The sequence below is a fragment of the Brachionichthys hirsutus genome, chromosome 4 (assembly GCF_040956055.1).
Source record: "Brachionichthys hirsutus isolate HB-005 chromosome 4, CSIRO-AGI_Bhir_v1, whole genome shotgun sequence".
In the NCBI taxonomy this organism is placed as follows: Eukaryota; Metazoa; Chordata; class Actinopteri; order Lophiiformes; family Brachionichthyidae; genus Brachionichthys; species Brachionichthys hirsutus.
In genome coordinates, this window is record NC_090900.1 from 16,025,417 (window position 1) to 16,049,371 (window position 23,955).

Sequence of the window (23,955 nt, forward strand, 5' to 3'; positions counted from 1 at the left end):
GAGCTGCTGCAAAATGTAAACACCTGATCCAGAATATGACCTTGATCCTCCTTGGAAATTAAAAATGCCCTGTAGAATAAAATAAAGTCACCTGCTCGATCTTTCCAGCAGCTTTAGTGGAAGTGGAAATATTGAAAATTGTCCTTTAAGGAAAATATTCCTGCTCTCAACCCTGGACGTCCATCGCCAGGATCGATGCTCAAAATACAGTCAGAATAAAAGTGTTTTTCCGGAGGATCGGCCAAACGTCATCGACCTGAGGTGATTTCCGCGCTCTTGACCCTGAGGCGTGTGAGAACCTGAAACAGCAGCCTTTTCACGCCGAACCATAATATCGCTTTAAATGATTTCTGGCCAGACTAACTCCCCGGTGGCGTCGCTACTGTGTAAAATGAGATGCACCCCAAAAAGAAAAGCATCAGTTTTCATTCCCGAATCGTAACCGAGTCTCACATTTATAAAGAAAACGCCGGATGGAATAAATGGGATTATTGTCCGCTTCTGGAAGTGTTATTTTTCGGAAGCAGCCTTTAATCGCTCCCCGGCTTCGGCGTGTTTGTCATTGGGATTAAATGCTTCATTTCTTTATTTTTAGTGCTTTTGGCACACGTCCCAGCTGCCTGCAGAAAGCATCCCGGGGGGGGGGGGTAATCCGGGTGAAAGAGAATCCTCCAACGGAGACCCCCAACCCGAGTGTGTGTGTTTGGCGTGCAGGCTGCTAGATGGCCATACATCATAAAGACGCTGATTGCACTGACTGGATGGATCCCTCCGAACCCCCCCCCAGGCGAGTTGCTGCTGGGAAGACATACTAACTGAGGGGTTTCCCCCCCACCTGAGGTGACCGCGTTGGGGCTGCGTCTGATTTAAAGCCGACTTCATCGATATTGTATTTTTTCGGGTCGGGGCTCCCGGGCTGGGGATCCCGGGTTGGGGATCCCAGGTTGGGGATCCCAGGCTGGGGCTCCTAGGTCGGGGCTCCTAGGTCGGGGCTCCTAGGTCGGGGCTTCTAGGTCGGGGCTCCCGGGTCGGGGCTGCCGGGTCGGGGCTCCCAGGCCGGGGATCCCAGGTTGGGGCTCCTAGGTCGGGGCTCCCAGGTCGGGGCTCCCGGGTCGGGGCTCCGACGAGCCGCCAGCGCCAACACTTGTCAGCTTGTAATAGTTTTATTGACTTTGGCAACGCACCGTCTCCAGAAAGCTGAAAAGCCCGTTTAACTTTCCAAGGCCGGTTTTTATTGTCCTCACAACGTTCTGATCGTTGGACTGAATGTGACGTAAAACTTCACCGCGAGCGTTTCACCTCTGCATCCGGCACGTTTATCCGTTTGCTTGCTTCTCCAGGATCTCAGGACCGCTTCCTTTACAGTTCCTGGATCGACGGAACGTTCTGGACCTGGATTAGTGAAACGAGCCCCGAAAGCAAAGGTCGTTTCAACAGTCGTTCGCTTCGCCGACACCGTTTTCTACCCCCCAATTAATTCATGACAAATTTATGAGCTGACTAAACACAGGTGAACGCAGAAAGGTAATTCTAGCCAACATGTTATACAGCCCCCCCCCTCCTATGGAAAACCCTGCCGCAGAGCTGCCAAGCCGTCTTGGGGGGGGGGGGGGGGGGCTGCAGGAAACCATTTGTATGCAGCAGAGTTTTATAGCCCAGAGAGAGCACGCCGTTACAGGTGACACTTGAATTACTCGTGGTTAATAGACCGCTAACACCAGACCCTGAAGTGGACCGGTTCCACCGGGACCCACTCTCCTCCCGGTGGAACCGGTCCACGGAGGCCGTGTGATCGGAGCTGAAACGGAAACACGTGGGAATCAAAGAGAAGCGAGACGGGGAGATTTAGATCATCTCTCTGAAACATTAGATACCGACGACTGCATTCTCCAGAACCTAGCTCCCAGGCGTTCACCGCTACCGACCCACAAGACCCAGAACCGAGGCTCCGGCAGCTGTTCTGTGGATCCATGAGACCAAACTGGATCATGAAGACGTGCTTCTTCATATTTGGGTGGACTGTTCCCGTGAGGTGTTCAGGTACATGGAATAGAACTCGGCAGGCTAACTGGTGCCTTCAGGTTCTGAGCCATGCTGGACACACTCTTCTTGGATTATCGCACTTTGGTTGACAACCAGAAGAGACGCAGAAGCAGACATGAAATGTTGGATCTCCAGAGGTCTTGGGCTTGCTCCAGTCAAGCTGGGCGACTCATCCTTTAGAGCAAGACTCCAAATAAAACAGAAGAGCCGGGCCAAGCTAAACCCAAGCTAAAGCCGCCACGCAGCTATTTTCCACCGTCTGTGTGGCCGGACGGGGACGGGGGGGGGGGGGGGGCATTTAAACCCCGAGGCCTTTCAAGAAACAGCAGATCAGTCAGATCGACGAAAAGGCCCAATCAGCACGTTGTCGAGGTCCTTCCGAAAGTTGTTCGTTTCCTTTGTGGGGGTAAGTGAGAAGATTCGGCCCCCAGCAGGAGAACTGATCCACAACGCACCCCGCCCAGCCGGAGCAACCGCCCCCGACCTGAAAACGTTCCGTCTCTGGATTCCTCCCAGACGTATTTCACCCCGTTTGACAACATCCTGACTTCCCACATTGCTTCAAGACCTTCCAAGTCTCCTTCAGGGCACACTGGTGCTGTGTTCACCGGCAGCCCGGCGCTCCCGGCTGCCGTCCGCCGGCCTGTGGTGGCGGGGGCCTCGGGGCCTCATGGGACCTGACTCCACTATCCTCTATCAAAGAGGACTGAAGACGACCACAGGACTCCCAAGCCCAGTTGCTCCGAGGGAAACCCAACACCGACATGGATCACGGCCGCCACGCCTCACCGGTCGTCCTCGGCCCGCGGTCGTCCTCGGCCCGCGGTCGTCCCCGGCCCGCGGTCGTCCCCGGCCCGCGGTCGTCCTCAGCCCACGGTCGTCCTCGGCCGGTTCCTCCACTCTAAGGAAAGGTGACAAAGTCAGAACCTTTCAAGGCCTCACAGGAAAGTGAGTATCGTAAAGAGGGAAGCCATTGTCCATCCAGAAGCTTTTCGAGCTCCAGACGTCACGTGACTTTGACCCTTTCGCGGAGCCGCTTCAGGTTTCTTCTTCTCTAACCTTTTATTGTCGGGCCGCGTTTCAAACAAGCCACTCAAAAGCAAGACTGCCGACGATTCTTCCAGTGCGTTCGGCTGTTTAGCAGCGATCGAGTTTCTTCGAGGACATTTTTTCCACGCTGTATTTTCATTCAGGCGCGGCTCTGCCTTCAGACTGTGTGACAGGCCGGCGGTCCGGAGCCGGCGGCCCGGAGGCAGCAATGAGCAGAGTCTTTATCTGCCACTCAAAGTCACTGCCGTGAACGACAAGTCAGAACCGCTCGGACTTGATGCAACTCCATCAGCAGTTCCGTGGCTTTATAATGCAAAACCTTTCAGGCCGATTTAGCGACTAAACCGCTGCTTCTAGATCAGACGACACGTTCAGAAGTCCAGAAGTGCCCCTGACAGAGCTAACAGAGTCCAAAGAGGGCAGGATGTCCCATGATGAGACATACCGGTGAGGCAGACCGGGGGCATCAAGGTGGATGAAGGGGGCCGGAGCAAAGACACACTGCTCCACAGCTCCTGCCCCATAATGGTAATTATGTAACTCGTATTTAGCGTCATATATATAATCCAGAAAAGGTCATTTATTAGTTTTATCCCTGATCGAACAATCAAACAATCTTTAAGCATCTGTTAATGTGTTTTAAACTCTCTGAGCAAAGTACAGAAAAGCCAGTCAGAAGAGCTAACGCTAACGCTAACAATGCAGCCCGGACGCCGTTCATTTCCAGCTAACGACACACGTCATCGATTTCTATCAGTCTATTGGCGGCCATACTTGCGGGGTCTGGCCTCCCAGACGTCTGGCGGAGGGAACGGCAGCGCAGACGATCCCCGCCGCCTGTTGGCGGGTCGTCCTCCGGCCCGCTAGCGCTCTCAGCGAGCGCCACGTGTTCACGTCTTGGGTTTCGCCCTCCTCTCCCTCCCTCTCCAAATATTTTCTAGTGCCACCGAAGAATGCTCGATGTTATTGCAGAAGCGGCGCCGTGGCACCCGGCGAGCTTTGAGCCGGCGCTTCTCCTGCTAATCCCGGCGACAGTGACGGAGCGTCCGCGCCATGACTCGGGGCGATTGCGTCGCCGACACACACAACGAACGCCGTGATCTCCTCCCACGACTCGCTCTGAGATATTTGCTTGTGGATTAACTTGAATTACTTCTTTGTTGAGTTGAAGAACGGCGGCTAAAAATAAAGCCGTGGTGTCACGGAAGGCTTTTTGTGGCCCGGTTTGGTTCTCATGCCGGTGGGCTCAGAGCGGGTCTGTGGGGGCCCCCGCCTCTAATTCAGTCCATATATAGTTCTCCAGTTTCCACACATAAATAAACATAAGCCGCGCAGTCTGGCGACGGCGTGGCAGGAAAGGTGTGAACGACAAGGCCGCAGCCACGAAGCTCTGGAAGGCGACGCAAAGCGCGACGCCGTCACGGCGTTCGGTCGTCGCTTCAGGAGACGTCGAGGAAACGTTCACGACAAATGACTTCACGTGAAATCACAGCTCGCCGTTCATACTTCATTTAAACTCCCTCCCAGTTTAAGGGAAATCCTTTCAGGACTTTCTGCTTCATCCTGCAGAGGAACCAACCAATCGGCAGGTAAAAGAGGCGCAGGTGAAAACATAAGCGCTCCGGACGAGGTGATCATTCCTCCATTTGGGAACATTATTTTTGGAAATAAGGACTTCACTTCATAACCAGCTAGAGGTTTACTTTCCTCCCGTCTTCCCCTGGCTGGGATGAAAACAAGCGCTCCTTCTCTTATTTGCTGTAATAAAAGCGCTGATTTTCAGCCGGGCCCAAACAGACTCACAAACCCACACGGAGTTTGGCATCGGTTCGAGTTGTTGGACCGGTGACCCGGTGAGCTATGGGCTCTGGTTCATAAAGCTCGGGACATAAACTGGTGGATGCAAAGAAGCTCGTAAACTAGAAACTGCATTTGTGGTTTTGGTTGCAGGCGGGAGACAAACGGGACCAACACCGGCGACAAGGCACGGGTTCACGTACACCCACCGGGTACCCAGAACTCTGGTGCACCAAAAGCGACCCAGTATCCACGTTTGAATACCCTCTAGCCCCCCCCCCCTCTGTATGTTTGTACAGGTGCATTCGTGATGTATGTGTTACAGCCACTCTGAGTACTGACCCAGTTCCAGGCTGGCAGAACCTGAAGAGAACCACCAGGCCGGGAAACAAGCGGCCCTCTGTCACCGGGGAGAAGCCACGCTTGCAGGATCCAATCCGAACCCTGACCCCCCCAGACAAGAAACACAAAGAGAAGGAGGAAAGAAAAGAAGACATGTTGTGAATAAAATCCTACATTTTATTCCCAAACATTATTTGATTCACGATGAAGAAAAGTCTTCTTGTGCTGTAACCCAAACCAGCCACCAGGGGTCTCTGTTGCTGCTCAGAGTCAGATTGACCCAGGCTTGCAGAATGTCCTCTACTGTGTCCCCCATGCTGCAACTACAGGACTTCTGTTACCATCACTGCATGCCGAGCATCGGCCCGTCCGGCCAAAGACAGCAGATATGTCCCCGCGTGCAGCTCCTACATCCAGGCACAGATATGTCCCCGCGTGCAGCTCCTACATCCAGGCACAGATATGTCCCCGCGTGAGGCTCCTACATCCAGGCACAGATATGTCCCCGTGTGAGGCTCCTACATCCAGGCACAGATATGTCCCCGCGTGAGGCTCCTACATCCAGGCACAGATATGTCCCCGCGTGAGGCTCCTACATCCAGGCACAGATATGTCCCCGCGTGCAGCTCCTACATCCAGGCACAGATGTGTCCCCGCGTGCAGCTCCTACATCCAGGCACAGATGTGTCCCCGCGTGCAGCTCCTACATCCAGGCACAGATATGTCCCCGCGTGCAGCTCCTACATCCAGGCACAGATATGTCCCCGCGTGCAGCTCCTACATCCAGGCACAGATATGTCCCCGCGTGCAGCTCCTACATCCAGGCACAGATATGTCCCCGCGTGAGGCTCCTACATCCAGGCACAGATATGTCCCCGCGTGAGGCTCATACATCCAGGCAGAACCGTCAGAGTCAACCTGAGAGAACTTGTCCTCACCGTTATAAAGTGAAACTGCAAATCAAGTTGATCATTGTTTTCTGTAAATCGCTCTTTCGGTTTTTGGAGACTGCGTCCGACTTTTGGTCCATATATTGTAGGGAAAGCGATTCAGGGACCAAAAGGAAACTTTATGAGTCCTGGGCCACAGATCTGGTTCTGGCAGCAGAACTGTGGATGCGGGTCGGTGCCAGTGTAATGAAACCAAACGTATGAAAACCATACCTCAAGTTGTCCGAAGCAAAGAAGTCAAATTACAGCTCGAATAGAAATGATTTGCGTTGTCATGTGAACGCTGTCCAAAGGTTTGTAATTCTGCAAGCAAAAACATACAGACTGGATCCGAGCCAACGATTCTCAAAAAGGGGGACCCCAGAGTCCTTTGAGGGGATTCCATGTGTTTCTCAGCGAAACATGGAATCATTTATTCCGTCTGCCAAGGAAGTTCTGTTTGATCCAGGTCGGCTGCTTGCTTTGTTTTGCAGCAGTTATGCAGTCGACCCGGTGGACGGATGGGGCTCAGAAAGAACTCATTAGGTTCTGGTCCAGATCCATGTAAAGGTTCAGATCCAGGAACCTTCCTGAATTTTAGCGTACTTGATCCCATTCTTCAGCATTTTCCATAATCATGAAAAAAGGACTGGAGCGAAAGCCTTGGAACTTTGTGAAAGGGCGTGGCAATGTTCAGGAAGGACAAACGGACACTCAGGATTGTTGGGACCTGGAGGTTTGGGTTCTGCATAGTTCTTCTTTTGTCATCACATGGGGACAGAATCGTGTGTCCGGCTGTGGAGCTGGTGAACAGTGACCCGGTCCTCCCTGATGACTCCTCTCAGATTGTTTGGGATGCCCCCCCCCCCCCCCCCCCCGAACGCTGACATGGCAGCCAGGCCGATTGCTGCTGGTCCCTCCTCTCGAGTCCTTTCAGCCTCAGCCGCAGAGATTCTGTCGCTTTGCACCTGATTCTGGGGCACAAAATCCAAATGGAGACGAGCTGAAAGGCTTGACCCCAAACAAGAGGGCACTGGGTGGGACGGTTGAGTCGCAGGGAACACCTTCACCTGCAGCTGCATCACAGGGTGGTGGTGGCGGCGTGTGAGGCTGCAGGGTTTCAGATCTAAATACATGTCAACATTGAAACTAAAGCGTGAAACAGCACAGATCTGCTTCTTGACTTTCCAACAGACTGTGAGGTCAAACAGTCTAAAGTTGTCTTTCTTCTGTGCAAAGTGTAACGTCAGAGAACCGCTGGGATGCAGCACGCCCCCCCACCCTCGGTAAATTCCCTGTGATCAGTTTACGGACCTTTTTAACAGCGTGCTAGCTCTGCATCTGATGGAGGTCTGGCCTGTGTTCACTGAAGCGCGGCGTCCAACAGCGTCTCAGGCTAATTGGTGTCAGCTGTTGAGGTCTTCACTCATTCAAAGCGCACGGCCAGGAACGCATTTCTGCTTCGGTTTGATAAGAACGTCCTCTTTGTTTTGCAGCAGAGCGGCGATTTCGTTCATTTCGGAGGGAAGGGGTTGCTCAATGTTGCTGCAGAGCAGATCTTGTGTCTGGAAGATTGGAGCAAGGCTCCTTCCTGTCTCTCAGAGGATGCTGGGTATCCTGTTTGGCAGCGGCGAAGTCGGCCTCAAAGGGAAAAGGAAGTGGTCAGGGGATGGAGCGAGGTAGGGGGACAGGGGACGGAGACAAACGAGGCCAGAGCACAACATTTGACGGAGACATGATTCAGAAAGACATGCCGGGGTTTCAGGTAATGGCTGAAGAGGACGCTCAAAGTAAAGAGCTTCACAATCCCAAGTGACGCGTCCTCCCGGCAGACGCTCGTTGTATTTACAAGCGCGGGGGCTTCTTCTAAGACATTTGCAAGTCTTGACTTTGAAAATATGTGCAGTTGGCCGTGGGACAGACGCTGTTCCACTGGCATCTGAGTCACGCAGCAGTCAGTGGCAAATGTGTGTGGAGGCACGAACGCTGCCGGGAAGCCGAGCCAGAGCGAGCCGATGATGGGGGTAAAGAAAACTCGCCTTAAACTGTCACTGATAAAAAGGAAACGACGAGAAAAGCAGCGCAGGAATCCGGCGTTTAGCGCCGAGACGCGTCGTCGCCGCTCGCCGTCGCTTTCAAACCGTTTCCTCGCCATGTGTTTGACGTTAGCCGTCCCGTGCCCCACGTTGGGAGAGACCACCTGACTAACGGGAGGCCCAAGCTGTCCTATTTATAGACCGGGGTCAAGGCAAGCTGCCAGCAATTAGTCAGGTTCATCATGGTGTGGGGAATGTGGTCGGAACCCGGGAACACTGGGTCAGACTGGGTCGCTGGAGTTCTACGGTGCTCTGTCCCTCCTCCTTATTTGTCTGTCCATTATTGGCCCAGAACTGTGACGGCGATCTTTTGTAGCGTGTCGGGTCGAGAAGAAGATCCGTTTGGCCCACACTTAGATTTAGGCTCACCTGGCGGCACAGTTCGGTGGAATGGGGAGGAGGGATCTGTGGACGCTCAGGGCGGCGCCGTGGCGTTTGGGATCGCCACCAAATCATCCGTGATGTCCATGTCAACAGCTGCCCATGGGCACGTTGGACCGACCGCGGTTACGCCGAATTCCTCTGCAGGGCTGTGGATATTAAAGACGTTCGCACTACAGTCCAAACCTCAAGCATAAATTCTAAAACGCACCAGCCAATAATCTGGACCGAGCCAGAAAAGTAATAACATACAGCCAAAATCTGGTGGTGCGAGGGAAATATTGGCCCGGTTGTTATTTGGTCTGTGGTTCTGAGCGGGACGGAGGAGTTTCTGTTCATAGCCAGAACCTCCTCATAGATCCTGTCAGGGTGTCAACATGCCCCGAAGGAATGTGCTGAGCTCCACTCTGGTGTGTGTGTGTGTGTGTGTGTGTGTGTGTGTGTGTGTGTGTGTGAGAGTGTGAGTGAGAGTGTGAGTGAGAGTGTGAGTGAGAAGGGTCAGGATGAGTCAGCTATGACCGCTCAGCGAATCACTACGACCAGAACAACTCTGCTCCTCCGACTCCCATCAACAGCTCCATTCGACTGCGTAGGAGGAGGAGGAGGAGGAGGAGGAGAGCTGCTGCACATCCCTGCCGGTGTCATGTCTAGTAAGGCAGCCAATCACAGTCCATTAGAAACAGTCCAGGTTCACGCAGAGAAACAGTCCAGGTTCACGCAGAGAAACAATCCAGGTTCACGCAGAGAAACAGTCCAGGTTCATGCAGAGAAACAGTCCAGGTTCATGCAGAGAAACAGTCCAGGTTCACGCAGAGAAACAGTCCAGGTTCACGCAGAGAAACAGTCCAGGTTCACGCAGAGAAACAGTCCAGGTTCACGCAGAGAAACAGTCCAGGTTCACGCAGAGAAACAGTCCAGGTTCACGCAGAGAAACAGTCCAGGTTCACGCAGAGAAACAGTCCAGGTTCACGCAGAGAAACAGTCCAGGTTCACGCAGAGAAACAGTCCAGGTTCACGCAGAGAAACAATCCAGGTTCACGCAGAGAAACAGTCCAGGTTCATGCAGAGAAACAGTCCAGGTTCACGCAGAGAAACAGTCCAGGTTCACACAGAGAAACAGTCCAGGTTCACACAGAGAAACAGTCCAGGTTTACAGATGACCCTTTAATAGCGACACCACGCGAACGCTGGGTGTGAAAATGAAAACTACGTCCGCTCCATCTTAGCAAAGACATTCAGGCTGCGGTGTGTCCACTTCACCCCAGCTGCAGGATCCGTCTCCGTGGACAGCGCACGGAGAGCCTCGTGTCTTTGCAGGCTCTGTTTGCTGCGAGTTGTTTGTTCTGGATCACAGCTTTTAAGGATGATTTCATAATGTTGCTGAATTAGGGGTCGTTCACCTGAGCAAACAGCTGCTGAATACACAGGGTGTGTGTGTGTGTGTGTGGGCGGGGGGGTCGCATATTGGCTGCCACCTCCCCAGTGAAAAGCAAATATCCAGCCCTGGGACGCTGGCGGTGAAGAACGCCGTCCGGAGCAGGCGGCCTTCAGTCCCACAGCTGCTCCCTGCAACAAGAAAGACGTAGAGTCGACCCCCTGAAGGCGTCCGGCGGCGGTGGGGGGGGGGGCACAACCGTGCTCAGTCCTCTATCGGACGATGCGTCGTTTTAATACTCGATTAAACACGTGCTGCATCTGGGTCTGAGACTGAGGCGAGACTGATTGCGGCCCAAGTCGTCCTTCTGGGAACTGGGAATGGCATTCGGCAACTCCCTTCTGCTCAGCAGCTGCTGCCCGGATCGGGAGTCGTCCCAGGCCGCCGGCGATGGCTTTGCAGGCCAGCTCGGCCCACACACTGTGGGATGTAAAGGGGCACAGCAGAACTATCCCATAATCCCACATGGGAACAGGGATCAGTCACAGTCTGCCTGTTGTCTGTGGCCGTCGAGCCCGTCTCCGTAAGGCGCCCCCCCGCCTGGCCCAGCACGTTGGCGCCAAGCAGCTTTCACTCAGGTGAAGAGGCGGACCGGGTCAGTGTTTGCAGCGAGGGCGCATTCAGTAACCGCTACAAAGCCCGGTTCACATGGCTGATGGGAACACGTGTGCAACATCTGGCGAGTGAGAGCCACGGGCCCGAGAGGCCCCTGGAGACCTGGCTACAAGCAGCCTCCACATAACCGAGACCCATGTTCTGGAACATTCGCTTCACTTACAGCTTCACGCTCTTCCCGTGGTTCCCAGGTAGCGTGTTCGTCTGATCGGGACGTGGTGACGAGGAATATCCGACGGAGCACCAGCGTGTGAACGGATCGCCCAGAGCTCAGAGAGTCGATTGGAGCGGCCTAGAAGCCATTAACCCCCCCCCCCCAGGACCGGCATGAGCGCCCTCTCTGCATCTCATTCCTCTGGCTCCACCACCCTCAGCAGAAACTCTGTGAGAGCTGGTTGGAGTTGAAATGAGCTGGCCCAAAGTGCTGAGGCGGCGTTTTCCAGCTGTGGTGTTTCCCCCCTTGCTGTGGAATTGACGGAATCCTAAAGATGCTCGCAGCCAGATGTCTCAAAGGGAGAGAAGGAGGCGATTTGCAGCGCTGCAAACACTCTGCAACATGACTGAGCCTCTAAAGCGTGGAATATCTGCTTCCATCCAAAAACAATCTGCAGAATCTTAAGTATTAAAATATACTAAAGCTGTTCCAGGCAGAAACAGGATTCGTCTATGTGCTCTGGAAGACAAGCGCAGACCCAACGATTTATTCTTCCTTTGCCAAATGTGCTCCAGTTGTTTGGACTAAGTGTAAATTCTAGAAAGGATTTGGACTCTGTTATTTCTAGGGAGGTCCAGGTCCAGAACATATAAAGGGAGAGTTCATCCCCAGAGGACAGTCTTACTTCCTCCGATGACTGTTGGAGGCTGTCGTTGGTTCATCCGTGTTTGTTTGACCTTTTAAGCAGATAAGGACATTTTTGGGCGAACTAGTCCTTTAACAGAGGTGCTCCACATTCCTCTCCTGATTTTTGTTGCACTTTTCCTCACACACATATTTTCTGCCTCGTCTATCTTTCCTTTCCGTCCCTCTGACCTTCTTTCCTGCCGATCCTCTGTTCTTTCTCCCGGCTGGTGTCGGCAGGAAGCGTGGCCTCCGCCGGGCTTTGCCGTTTGTTGTCCCGACCTGAGAGAATTAGCATTAAAGGCAACAATCGCAGAGGGAGGGAGAGGAAGCAGACCGGGTAGGTTGTATATTTGATTAGTGTTGGTCTGCCAACAGGGCGGGTCAGGGTCGTACGATTGCACCCATTCCTCCAATTGTGCCTTGAGCACCTCAATCTAAAATTCACTTCCTCAAGGACAGAGATGATTGGATTAGATGCAGGAGGTGTCGGAGGAGGTGTTCCTCCATCTGGGCTCAAATTCTCAGCTAAGCTCTTGAGCTGTGTCTGAACTTTGCTGCGTGTGAAACATGTCCTGCTGATGTCCTGCACTTTTCCCTCCTGGCTACTTTAGAGCAATAAAAAGAGGAAGTTATTGACTGAAAGTGTTCGTTCTTCTTCTTTGAAATGCCATGCAGGGCAGTTAAAGTTGCCCTCCTGCAGCAGCAGGGAACAGGAGGTGCAGGAATGCGCCTCCTCACTCAGAGATTCATGAAATGCTTATTATGGCTGCAGAGATAGAAGCCGCCGGCTCCTCCCACCACGTCGGCGCCAACGCCTCGCCACGTGTTGCAGATTATTTTCTGCGTTGCTAACCAACCGCGTTTGACTGAAGTACCTTTCTAATTTCTTTGTTGTTACTTTTTTAGCAGGATTAAAATGAACAAAAGTCCCAAAACTCGTTGCAAGTGCATGAAATTCAGAAAACGTTTGTGCTGATCCAGAACTTTTATAAATGTCGCATAAAATAACATTTTATGGCCATCCTAAGAGATTTCCACAAAATGTTGGCGAGGTTGTGGGATGAAATGGGCCAGACAAGCGGTTCCATCTTCATTAAATACTTATTTGAGATTAGCCCTGTAGTAAATAAGAGTGGTGGTTTTGTGGTAGCTCATTGGAGAGACTCAGCGGTATAGAACAGCATCATCTGCATAAAGAGCAATTTTACAATCAGAAAGTCTCTTTATTGGATCTAAATTGTGAGTTTTCTGTAACCACAAAGCCACTGGGGTCAAATAATCAATTATACTCTTTCCCCCGTCAGTCGTTAACATGTGGAGGCTTTTTGTTTTTTTACTGAAGGAAAAGAAGAAGAAAGAGTGCTACATCTATAAGTGCCTTGTGAACCAAGTCAAATGTCAAAGCCTGATTCAGTTAAAGCTAGTTCCCACAGTTTGTGGTATTTTAAAGCGCCAAAACCTTGAAGGCAAAAGTGGCCAGTAAGAAAGAGTGCCCATATTCAACATGAGCCAAGAAATGATCTGTCTCGTTAAGAGAAGAAAACCGTTTCAGTCAGGGTTGTTAGTGACCCGATGCAATAAAGAAATGAAAGGTTTTCTTCTTGAAAAATGCTAAAAGAGAAAAAGAGTGCAGAAGCAGAACAGCAGCCATAACCAGATCAATGATGCTGCGAGGAGCCAAAAAGCGAGCTGGACATAAATACGACAATTTTACCTCATAAAATTAAGTAGATCGCAAATAAAATAAATGGGATAACGACTCGGTTTGTGCAGTAATAGATTTGTCAGCAAGGCTCACAGGAGGCCAAACAGCTCCAACCAAAGGTTACGAATGCAGGTCAGATTCGGACCGGAGCTGGGCATAATCCCGTAGACGTAAATGATGGAAGAGCGTGAGCATTTAGCTGAAGCACCGCGGAGAAGACGTGCTGAGCTCGGTGACACGAATCAGGAAAATCTCCCCGAAGTGGAGAACCTGAGCTGAAACCACAAAATGTCTGGAAGGAGTTGACTCCAGGAGAACGCTGGGGAAAGGTAAACTGTGGCAGCCGGGCCCGGGCCTGCGTGTGTGTGTGTGTGTGTGTGTGTGTGCGTGTCTGTCCTTACCCCAGCTGTCCTGCCACTCTCAAATCTCAGTGAATTCTGGCCGTTGGGTTGAACTTCCAGAGGAATGCTTTCATGCTGCAGCTTCGGAACTGGAATGGAAGTATTAACACAATTCAAAACATGCCCCTAATTTATCGAAAGTCATCTGTTTCCTATCAGCGAGCGCTAATTAATGGCCGGGGGGGGGGGGTTTGTGGTGGTTTGGGACTTCGAGGACGCAGAGATGCTTTACGTTACTGTCGCCGGTTTGAAACGCTCCAGCCGGCTGCTTTCAGAAATCATTTGCACTTTCACAATGTTTTGATTTAGACCAATTTGCTGTGTTTGTTTGGCGAGTGGAAAAGCAGCATAAACAGAAAAGAGAATGAGTTTCCTCTGTGTTTACTTTAACGGAGGGAGCGGCTCATGTCTGCGCAGCAATCTGCTTAATCCCTGCAAGACGCATGGAAATTATTAAAGGAAAAAACGTGCACTCTGGTGGTCACATCTGATCCAGGCAGCGGCAGGAAGGAGACGCCGGCGTTCGCCTTGATGTTTCGGGCCCTGGACGTTTGCTGCACCTGGATTCATCCTGATCGATAAACGACAACGTCTCTCGCCAGACCACAAACATCTGTTTGGCGTTCCCGATCCCCGTCAGCCCCGAACAAAGTTTGGCAGAGAAATGTTTGGTTTTTGAGCAATTAAGGAAAACCTTAACCCAAACCTCGGGTCCTTTCCTGCCTCCGTCATTCCAACACATTTCATCGACGTCTGTCTGGAGTTTCCTCGTAAAGCAACATGGAATCAAACATTGCTGGTCGTCCCCAGACTCAAATCTAAACATCTGAGTGAAAGGGAACGCTCTGATGACGTCAACGTGGACCAGCTTTTGTGTGACCCAGTGTTTCCGGGTTCTTTCCTGCCTCATCCGAAACTGGTCCACCGCGTTTTGTGGAAATTTGTCGAGACCCACGTGAAGACAGGACCTCCCTGGTTTTGATGCATCAGAGCATGGCGAGAGGAAGTCTCTGGTCGGGATTCGGGATCAGACATGTGAATCCGGATCAACGCGTTAGCGGGGATCATCAGGTAGCAAAGCGGAAGCCCGCAGACCCGACGCTCTCCCGGAGTCCGCGTTTGAACGGCTGCGACTTCCTCAATCTTTCTCCGTGTTGGAAACTATTTCTGAAGAGCAATAAGAGAATAACGTCACAGAAGGGCCCCCGGCGCTGCCCGGCGTCAGAGGACAAGCAGCGGCGTCCGGTGTTGACAGAGGAACCCGAGGACGTCCATGCTGGAAGCGGCCGCTCTGATGAAAGGCTCCGCCCACCGGCCCAAGTCCAGATTGTCGTCCGGCTGTTTTGAAGCGGCTCCTTTCATGCAACATGATAATCACGCCAAAGGTCACCTGATGGATTCAAACCTGAGCAGCTTCATGGAGGTTGTTAAGCAGGAAGTTGGGGGGGGGGGGGGTGACCAGTTCTCCACCTGCACATTTATTTTAATCACACACCTCCGCCTGGTTTTATGGAAATCAGAACAGCAGAATGGACCAGGCCGTAAAATTAAAACTTTGTGGGTGAGATCCCTAGAGACCCTACCCCCCCCCCCCCCCCCACACACCCCCAACACCCCCACAGGTGTAGTGTAGCGTACTTAAATATATCTAATGACTGGGCACCTCGTTTCTTGGTCTTTGGGTTGCCTTTCTGGGGGCACTTTTCCTCTTCCCTCTTACATTTCCCACATCCTGGTGCTGCTGTTCCCAGAAACGGAATCTGCACCAGAAAGAGGATCCATCTCTGCATCGGAGCCGAAAGTCAACCCTCTAATCGAGTCACAAGCGAGAGCGAGTTCCAGCAGAACGCCGTGATCCTCGCCGTTCAGACAACGAATGAAAGCGCGTTGGAGGACGCCGCGGATCACGTTGAACCCGACCCGGGAACGCGAGGCGCTCCGTCTGACGCCGGATTCATCAGACGGGAAACACACCGAAGATGGATGGGAGTGGACGGAAACCACCGGCGCAGAATGTTTACATAGAGTGTGTGTGTGCGTGTGTGCGTGTGCGCTGTGTAACAGGGCGGTCCCTGGCAGGTTCAAGGTCAAGGTGAGATTGGGTTTCAGTCGACGCTGGTGATAAGAACTGTGGGAGACGTAAACACTCCCACTCCTGCTCTCTCTCTCAGAAACACACGAAAGACGGACGAGGTCCAGAGCCTGCTCTATCGGGTGGTTCTCGGTTTGAACCCTGACCCGGGGCGCCTCTGTTTGGACTCTAGATGTCCCCTCCCCCTCCTCTCTGTGGGTTCCATCCGGCTGGTTCTGAAGGTTGAGGCTGACTTTGAAGTGACTTTGGAGCTTTCTTACCGCGGTGGTAACATGAGATCCCCGAGAGGTTCTGTGATTCGTTGGAACCTTGAACCGTCCACCTGCTCCATCCCAGCGGCGCCGCCGCCGCCGTCGCCCGGGGTTGGTGTCTTTGCAGAGCCAATATTTAATAACAAGTCACATTCAAAACTGAAATAAATAAAATCTGGGCCGTGTGCTCCGAACCCGAACCATTCCCTCAGTGTTTGGGTTTGCAGCCCGTCAGTAGTGGCTGTGGTCTCGGGCTCGGGCGAACACAGACCGGCCCAGCATGCGGTGCTGTTCATGCTCCGACGGCGCCGGGACATGGCCTCTGCTCTGCTCACTTTGTCGGTCGAGTTTGAAACCCAACACTGGCACCAGGAGTCACCCTCCAGGCATGGATCCAGCCCCCCCCCACCATGCCTTTCCCTACAGTCACAAGACGGGGGGTGCGACGGTACGCCGTGATTGAGCCGTCGCCATGACAGCATAGCTCCAGAACTTGTTGGAGGACATCGGATGGGGGGAGAACCTCAAAGCGGCCAGGTTGTTGGGCGTGACCCGCCGTAGACCCGGTAGCCCGGTAACCCGGTAACCCCAGCCACTCTCCCGCTCCCATCCTGAGGTTTCCGTTTCACCGGAGACCAGCAGATTCCCGTTTTACACACCGGAGCGAGAAGTAACGGTGGCGATGGACGCGAGTTCGAATCTGAACCCGGTTCGGACACACCTACTGTGCTGTCAGCCAGTCTGATACCGGGCCTGATTCGTCCCGTTTAGCTGCCGTCCCTTATGTGGTACCGGTTCTGCTCCACTTCAGGTCGGTTTCCATTAGAGGATGGCGCCGCCTCAATGCAGCCGGTTGTCCTGGTGATGCCGTGGTGGACAAACATCTGTCTGGACCGGTTGGGCTGAGAAAGAGAGGGAGACAATGACAGAGACGGAGAGACATACCGCCCCCCCTGCACTGATCCAGATCCAGATCCAGTTGCACAGGGTGGAGTCCAGACCAGCGTACGTTCAGGGTTGATTGGAACCCTTCACCAAACTAACACGAGGGCTAATCAACGGGCTGCCGGCGGCGGTGGGGGGCGGGGCCTCCACAACCCCGCTGGCTGCCGCGTTCGGTTACCTCCAGGAATTCAAAGGTGTAAGCTCACATCGGGGGGGGGGGGGGGGCTAACCGGGTGCAATCAATCACGTGTCACCTCCACCGGCAGCAAGGTGCCAGTGGGCGTGGCTTCTGGGAGCAGGCTTGGGTTCTGCTCAAGGTTTGTGCCTGTTAAAAGGAAGTCTTTCCTCGTCTCCGTCTTGTGCTTGTGGGACAAGTTGGGTTCTGTCTGTCCCGGCTACACCTGTAAAGTGTCTTGAGAGAACTTTCTGTTATGATCTGGTGTTACAGAAATAAAAATGAATTGATTTCTCAATCAATAAACTATTGATTATACGCTATTGGAACGATGCCTCGGTCCTCTGAGCTCGTTCTCTTTGTAATTAAGCTGCTGGTTCTGTTCATTGATTGACGCTGCTTGAATTGACATATTTCTCGTCTTTCGTGGACTTCGTCTTTTAGCTGCTCTCGATCCAACGCTTTGTCCTCCGCTGAGTCATAACCAGTTGCTTTCCTGGAACTTTACCAGTTCGGGTCAGTAGATAAACCAGTTGGCGTGTACCGGGGAACAAAAAGCCCGTTTTCCCCGCCGGAGATTGAAGGTCGAGTTGAGGGTTCTGCCGCTCTGCCCGGCGTCCCGTGCGGATAGAGTGTCGGAGTGTCGGAGTGTCGGAGTGTTGAAACGGCCCATTGAGCCGGAATGTCAGCTATACACAACGGAGCGCCCATCTGTCCACAGCCCCGCCCCCACGCCGACGCTCCGGGACCACCGCACACACACAATGCATGCTTTAACACCCCCCCCCCCCCCCCCAATCCGCAGGTGACTTTTGATTCAAGCCTGTACCTGTGTGCGCTGAGGCTGGTTGGCCCAAATCTCGACACGGATCGACTCGCATGTCTGTTGGAAGGCGTTCCGAGGAATCGCTCAAATGCCACGCGCTGAACAGAAAAGGCACGGGAAGCCTTCACAGGGCCGACATTGTTCCCTCGGCCCGTTAAAAAGCCCACTGCGGGTGAAACGCAGGCACAAGTGGGCGAACAAAAATCTCCTTTATCTATTGATTGTTATTTTTCTACTATGCTTCATACTTTAACCCCAAAATGGTTTCACTCTCCCTGGGTCTACGCCGGACGAGGGCAGGCTACCGTGACCGTCTGCCATCCTGACGTGGGTAGTATGGTTTGTAGATTTTACTTCTTGGGTGTATTTTTAACCCCCCGTTTACCGTTTTGTTCCGCTGCAGTTAAAAAAGGAAGCACAAAGTCTGAGGAATTGACTCGTCAGCAAAATGTCCGACTGTCAGGAATTCATCCGACGATCCGTCGGATTGGTTTGCTGGTTCATGTGAGGCGACAGCCGGGTGCAGCACCTCTGAGCGTTAACGCTGCCGATGTTTCCACGGTGGCGGCGGTCTCCTGGGGGGTGTCGCGCCCCCCAGGCAAACTGGAACACCTCATCCAGAGCACGATGGAGCAAACACAGAAACCACTTCACAGCAGCCGGGCCGGGCCACAGCGCCCCCGGACCGGTTGTTATTCTCCCCAAAGGTTAATTACGGGGGGGGGGGCCTTCAAAGGAAAGCCGACCATCTGCAAGGAATTTGAAAGTCGAAGTCTGAGATTCCTGTCAGGCCAAATGAAAAAATAAACAGACCAATCAATCAGTGATTCTGAATTACACGCCCCTCAGTGTGGTTTGGGGTGGGGTGGGGTGGGTGGGGGGGGTGGGGGGGTAATGGTGAGTTAATGTCTCACTTAGAAAATAGCTTTACGACCATTAAGGAGCGACTGGACACTTTGATAATCCAGCCCGCAGCATCGCTCGGGTTACCGGAGGGCATGCAGCTGGAAAACCGCTCCGCCGGGAAGAAACGGGCAGAACAGGAGGAGCCGCTGGAACTCCTGCTGCAGGAGAACAAATGACAAAAGAAAACACAAGTTGTACGGAAATTCCTTCACACCTCCGGGCAGCGGTTTCCACCCGAGGCCGTGCCATAACTCCACGGTGGCGACGGCGTCTCTGGCAGCTCTCATTAGAGCTATGAATAGTCGTCTATTTGTGTTTGTGCAACTGCATGCCGGGCTTTTTACGACTGTTTACCACAGAGGGAATCTCGCTAGGAGCTCTCTGCACTATTGGGTGTCACAAATAAATGATATCCACGGCCAGAGGCGGGTCGGATGGCGGGTCGGACGGCGGGTCGGACGGCGTTTGTGTCCCCGTCCTCGCTGGGCTCATTGTATCGGCACATTTTAAATAGTCCGGTCCATCATAGCAACTGGATTTAAAGCCTCCCTCGCAGCTGTTGTCTGAACTTTCTCAGCCTGTGTGGTGGTTTTAAATGCGAATGTGAACTTGTGTTTATTCCAATAAGGCTGACAGAGGAGCATTAAATCGCTGCGGCACCCGCTCTGGATTTATTACTCCACTGTGAAGGACAGGCGTGTCTAATTGCCCGGACAGGTATATTTGTGCGTCGCTGAATTGGCCGTGGCGAACACATGCTGGATTGAGAAGCGGCTCCCTTGCAGAGCGGCTCAGTGGGCCTCACGTGGTTTTAATGTTTCCTGCTTGTTTTATATGTCGACATTAAACACAACCACATGCTATCGATAGACTTCTGCACATGTGGGGCAAATGCTTAAAACGCTGCGCTCATTTAGCTCGACTCACGACTGGGGAGATCGATAAATGAAACAGCGGAGTCGCTCGTTAGCCGCGGCGGTCGCTGTGGGGCCCCGGGGCCCGGTGGGCGGGATTTAAATGTGGCTTTAAACGGTCTGTCTGTGCAAGCAGGGTGCGGCTCGGTGACATGCGGCGGCCTGGACGGTGCAGGTGTCACGTTCGTTGGGTGACTCACACCTGAGGCTGAGAGGGGCGTGTCAGCCCTGCGTGCCTCGGCATGTTTAAGAGCTAATTTGTGCAACAATCCAACCGTTTAGAGATTTCATAGCAAAAGAAATGACACGCAGAAAGATCCGAGCAGGACTAGTTGCGTTTTGTGTCAAACATAAAGTTACAACTCAGAGCCGGATAGCTTAGTTCTGCAAAACGACAACGCAACTGCTAGCCTGGCTATGCTTGAATGCTACAAAAATCAGCCTAGCAGTATCTCTGAAGCTAAAAATCACTAGTGTTGTTTTTGACAACCAGGAAGACGCTGCTAGGACAGACTGAGCCCAACCCTGTCCCTGTAGGTCCAATTCTTATGCTAAAATAGGCTAAGCTAACAGCATGTATGGACACATCTGAAAGCATACATGACATCACAGATCACAGAGCGCTCTATCTGTGCAACAACACACACAAGTTAACGGTGGGGAAAACCCAACATGTCTCCGTAACATTGTCAATTCAGTTGTGATAAATCACTCCACGCACGTTATCACCTGGGTCACCTGTACCCCGAGGAGGCGCATTTAGTGACCTTAAATATGCATCGCAGGTAAAGCTTCGTCACGTTTATGGAGACAGTCAGAGGACGAACGTGTCCTCCAGAATCCCTTGACTCACCGCTTCCAACCAACGTCTCCATCCGATCGACCAACTGTGAGTCACCCGAAGTCAAATTCTGCATTTCGACTCGCTGATGGCTTCTTTTCCTTTGCCTCCAACTCACCTTTTAAATGGTTTTATTTTTTGCCGTTCAGCTCAACATCTGTGTCGTGCAGACGTGATATCATCTCGGAGGAAACGTGACCCTGCCAGCCTCGGCAGCGCCGTCAGAAAAGGAAACGGGCCAAGGCAAAAAGCGAAGGAGAGATAACGCTCCTTCATTCGTGCATTAAAGGTGAAGCTGGAGCCAGCAGACTGTTAGCGTAGCTTAGATCCCCGCCAAGAATGACTCCAGAACAATAACCTCCGACCCAAGCCCCAGAATAAACATTGGCGCTGAATGCTCCTGCAGGTCTCCAATGTTGGTTCCAAAATAAAAGATGGCTGAAAATCGTCCCAGCCGTCGCTTATCGTTTAAGTGGTTTAAAAATCTGGCGGCCGCTTCGCTGAAGTGTCGCTGCGCCACCGAAGTTCGGTCCCAGCAGAGAAGCTCAAGTCTTTAAATGAGCTGGGACAGAACCAGGAAGCTAACCACAGCAAGTTCTAGTATCCGGTTCCTGTGAAGGTTCCTCAGCGTGCCGGTTCTATCTGAGGAACCAATGATCAGAGTTCCTGTTGGTGGCCGTGCTCCAGAATGAATCAGCCAATCAGCACGGGCTCCGTGTTCGGATGTGTACATTAAACTGCACTAATTAATAAACTAATTAATAGCCTAAGAGAAGTTACAACTGGGAAAATCCAGGCCTGCTATTTCCCTGTTACCATGCTACATGCTAAGCTAAGCTAACGAGAGAGCCACGTGGATGTCCTCATCTCCATTGAAGCGACGCGGCTGCCAGTTGGTATTTGTGACGGCGGTGTTTGGATGCTAACATGCAAACGTGTTTTAGACCTCGCGGCGCTCCAGCTCTGGGATTGAGGCGAGACCACCTCTGGAGATAAGTTCCACCACGTCCCTCGCCGGCGGCCGCAAAATGTTCACGAGCCCTTCAAATTACAGCGAGGCTGCAAAGGAAGTTCTCCGAACGTCCCGAGTGGGAACGGCAGGACGCCTGGAGGTGCTGCCGAGTGAAGAGGCCTGTGGTGGCTGCTCATTTTCATCGGTGACATCATCATTACAGGCCAGTTGCCCCGCCCAGTTTGTGTTTGCTGTATTAAGTCAGCTGATTGAGCCTATTGATCCGAGCCAATCAGACATAAACATACTGTAAAGATGGCCGCCCCTGAATTTGCTCCACATGAAATCCGATATCTCCCCAGCAACACGGCGCTTTCATCAAGACGCCCAGGTTCCCACGGCGATGACAAATCGATCCACGTTTCACTCATCAAAGTGGAAAAATGAGCATCTGGTGCCCGACGCTGCATGAAAGTCCAGAACGGCGACCTTTCAGGGGCTCTGCGCTCAGAGTGGCGTCTAAAAAGTCCTTTCTGATTCGTTTGAACTCCGCCCCGTCCTATTTTCTTTGCGGTATTCCGGCTTCGTGAGGGATGAAAGCGGCCTGTGAAAATGGATCGGGGATAATGGAGCGGTTGGCTCTCGGAGCACGGCGGCGTTCCAAATCCCCCGACTCCAACTCAAATAGGGGTCTCGGTTTAACGGCGGCGTTGCACTCGCCACGACGTTAAAGGCTCTTTATCGCTCACACGTGCACGAATCCCCGTTTGGATGCTCGGGGGTTAATGGGAGGCAGCAGCTGAGTGTTCTGGCTGCCTGTTAAAGGTCAGCCGGGGTCAGCGTGGACCGCCGGAATGGTGGTCAGGACGCGACCTCCGCCCCGCCCCTCACAGCTGAACAGAACCGGGCTGACGCTCCGGACCGCCGGGGCATCTCCTGCGGGGTGAATTCTAGGAAACCAAGTTGCAGCGGTTTGTCTAGACGGGACTCGAGAGGATCGAGTTCGAGTCGGGTCTAATAATGTTTCCAGAACAAGCCCGGCCGGTCCAACTCGCTGCAGCAGACGGTTTGTGTGCACGGAAGGGAGAGACGAATACGCTGGTGACTCATGCGTCTCTGTCCCGGCTCCACCTCGTCTCGTCTCCCCGGCAGAGATAACAGCTGTGTTGTGTTCCGACCCGCGAGTCGGACCCAAGCCCGCCGCGGTCGGGACCGGGCTGTGACCCAGGTGAAGCCGGGGTTCACCTGTGTGGGTTCACCTGTGTGGGTTCAACGATGCGTCCCATAAAGCCAGGGTTCACCTGTGTGGGTTCACCTGTGTGGGTTCACCTGTGTGGGTTCACCTGTGTGGGTTCAACGGTGCCTCTTGAGCATCGACTCAAATCACCTCCGATAAATCCGAACCCGAACGCGGTTCAGCTCGTCCAACAAGCTGCAGCAAGCGTGTTTGTGTCGCTGCAGACACGCCCACTCCGTGTGCGAGTCGAGACACGGGATCGAAACACGGCCTGTTTACCCACAGCTGTGTGGAGCAACAGCCCGGAGACGGAAACCAACAACCTCTGTCAGCGGGCGTGGACCCTGACTCACCCGTCTGCCACCGGCGCCCATCGCCGCTCACTTCACAGCTGCTTCCTCCCAAAGGTCAGCAGGAGGATCTGGGTGGAGTTTAATCTGGGATTATTATCCTCCACCTCGGGCCTCCAGGAATTAGAATGATTGTAATTCTTAAGTCAGGAAGTGATTAAATCCTCTCCGCTGATTGCTCCGGCTTCTCCTCTGTGAGGTCCATTTAGAGTTTCTCTAAATTTAGAACACATTTCCTTTAAAACCGACTTCCAGGAATCGTCTCGGCGAGGATGCTCGACAAGTTGGAAACACATGTTCAGAGTCGACTGCAGGTTGTTCCCCTGGGAAGCAGCCGATCCAGGACGAGGAAGAGGAGCAGCAGGCCCACGGGCGACTATCGATGCAAGTAGCTCCGCCCTCTGATCCAAATATGGATCATTGTGACTCCAAAAATCAATATGGGAATGTGTTTCCTGCTCGTTCATTGATTTCCGTGTCCTGGACTTGGAGTTTCAAGTCCTTAACAAGTTATTGAGCACTAGTAAAATATAAAGAATAGAATCTTACCTTTAATAAATGAGTTCTGGTTTTTCTGCTGCACTTGAATGCATCAAACTCACAAACAGCACAAAACAGAAACGCACTTCTGTAAATGAGCAACAAAAAACAGCACAAAAGCCCGACGCAGCCTCCGACGTCCAACGGACGACATCGAGAAAGATAAAGGCTTTTTAATCTTCTTAAGGTATCGAGGATTTTATAATTAATAATTATTATTATCACAGCAGAATCCCTTTAAGTCTTTATGTCAACCTTTCAAAATAAAGTTCCTCACGGCTTAAGGACGAC

At 52.7% G+C, this 23,955-nt stretch overlaps 1 long non-coding RNA gene across 1 annotated transcript; it reads left to right on the plus strand.

Annotated features, from left to right (window-relative positions):
* Positions 1–19,398: 19,398 nt before the first annotated feature.
* LOC137893396 (uncharacterized) lies at positions 19,399–20,953 on the plus strand. The gene is made up of 3 exons (XR_011105448.1): positions 19,399–19,547; positions 20,530–20,633; positions 20,735–20,953. It is a non-coding gene; the product is annotated as an uncharacterized lncRNA (long non-coding RNA).
* The last annotated feature ends 3,002 nt before the right edge of the window (positions 20,954–23,955 follow it).